Raw genomic sequence first — 2500 nt, 5'->3', positions numbered from 1 at the left:
GATTTAAAAACACGGGCAATCGTAGCTTACACATATCATCTGGCATAACCAAAGTCATAGACCCCGACATATTTGCTTCAATCAATTAAATAAATAGGAATTGATTACAAGAAAACTATGCTGTGTGAAATACATTTGAGTGTTTCTGGAGGTGAATCGAAACAGAAGTTGATCACGCTACTGATTGGGCAGAATAAGACCGGGCAAATAGGAATGCTCACGGTAACGGGAGCCATTCCTTTTGTATGAAAGATTATTTTAGCCTAAAATACCCGTAGTACTTTTATATGCATGTGCCAAACACAGCAATATTTTAAGTCCAATTGGAATTTTGCTAAACTTGGTAATATATTGAAGATTATAGATCTATAGTTAACTCAAACGGAAGTGGCGGCTAAGAGAAACTCTTCTCTTAATGAATTGTGTATACATAATAGAAGAAAAAAAAATGGCCATCATACCATCGAGATAGCCGGGTGAAAATATAAACAAATAATTGGACTTGCTTAATACCTGCGAATTATTTGAATTAACGTGTCAAACTAATCCCGTCTTTATCTGATTGAAGTTTGTCATGTAAATCTTAAACTTTTTATTGTTTTAGTTCTCGGTTCACTGATATTATTTGCAATAACATTAGTTATATGTACATTTCGCTTCCTTCATGGCAAGCTAGTCTCTCTCTCTCTCTCTCTCTCTCTCTCTCTCTCTCTATATATATATATATATATGTGTGTGTAGAAATCACGAAAGCTGACACGTATATATATATATATATATATATGTACATATATATATATATATATACATATATATATATATATATATATATGATAAATTTTTCACATTTAGACGTGTTTTTCATATTCAAATAAGCCATATATGTTTTTGATACATTAATGTCTGGATTCTCTTAACGACCTCGGGATCAGAGCCCCAGGCGAAATCACACAAAGACAAGAGCTTGGGTTCGGCCGGGAATCGAACCCTGGTCGGCAACCCTGTATAGACAGTGACTAAACCACTAAACCACCATATTTCTTCGTGGCCAAGTGGTTTAGTCACTGTCTATACAGGCTTGCCGACCAGGGTTCGATTCCCGGCCGGACCCAAGCTCTTGTCTTTGTGTGATTTCGCCTGGGGCTCTGATCCCGAGGTCGTTAAGAGAATCCAGACATTAATGTATCAAAAATATATATGGCTTATTTGATATATATATATATATATATATATATACAGATGTATATATATATATATATATATATACCTCCTATTAAGAAATATCTAACATTAACTATTTTAATGCTTTGTAGATTTCTATGTTTTAGATTTTTGTATTTTCATGCCATAATTTGAAAGGGTATCCAAATATTATGCAGAATGTGAACAAATATGTATTTCATAATAAACGGAAAATGTGTTCGGTATGTGCAGTAAATACCATCTATGGGAACAATTCATATAGGGCATCCACCAACAAAACTGGTGTCGCCTCGCCAGACCCGACTTGGAGAGACCATGCCCTTCTTGCCCTGAAAGGTGGCCGACGTTTGAGCAACCAAGACATTGTTAGGAGGGTTCGAATGTGAGAAGGAGATAAATTACCGATATCTCTCAAAATAAGTGCGATAATGAATGAAATATATATTAAAAGAGAGATAGAACTTTTAAGAAATTTAATCGAATATTACTTCGAAATTAAATCATCAAGATTTTTATCGCTTTTTATTTGATTTTTCTTATCCTTTTTCAATATAAAATCTCCTCAAATAATTTTGGAACAGACTGTTCTTATTGATATTCATCACATGGAAATGTCCTTCGTTTGCATTATCCTAAGCATTTCTCTTTCTCTCTCTCTTTTTGCTTTTGTTGAAAATTTCGAAGGTAATGAGGAATATAGGTTTAGGTGTTGATTTCATTGTTTCCCTTGGGTTTCGTTCTTGAGTCACGTAGCTCGATGGGTTGGGGTCAGCTTTTGAGTCATGGGCTACTTGGCTCCGACCTTCGCAACCATATACCTAGAGAAAATAGTTATATTTGCTATTTTAATTGTATTTGTTTAAGGTTGGAGATTTAAAGTGCATCATCAGTCAGTATAATTCATATGGTTTCAGAAATGACTGGTGAAAATAAAAGATGTGAAATGAATGCAATGAATGTGTTCAGTGGCACATTATTACAGTGGTGGTGTTGTACAGAGAATGTAGGGTATAATAAATTATGCTGTTTGCTCATTGTTTGGTCAAATTATTTGAGCAAATCGCTCACTTCTAAGCAAGCCCCCTTCCCAGGGCACAATTATTCCATGGTCGAAGGCCCAAGTCTAGCTTCTTCCTCCACAGGGCAAATGGAAATATTTCCTTAGCATTGACTCTTCGTATTATTACACCTTGTAAGTCTTCCCTCGGCAAGCTCTTTAAGAATATCATTACTATCGATATCTGTTCAATTAATCTTTGACATATTCACTGCGGTATTTATAGTTATGAAATCATTG

The sequence above is a fragment of the Palaemon carinicauda genome, chromosome 24, assembly GCF_036898095.1.
Source record: "Palaemon carinicauda isolate YSFRI2023 chromosome 24, ASM3689809v2, whole genome shotgun sequence".
Lineage (NCBI taxonomy): Eukaryota > Metazoa > Arthropoda > Malacostraca > Decapoda > Palaemonidae > Palaemon > Palaemon carinicauda.
The sequence above is the reverse complement of the archived record's forward strand: the minus strand, read 5'-3'. Positions refer to the sequence as shown.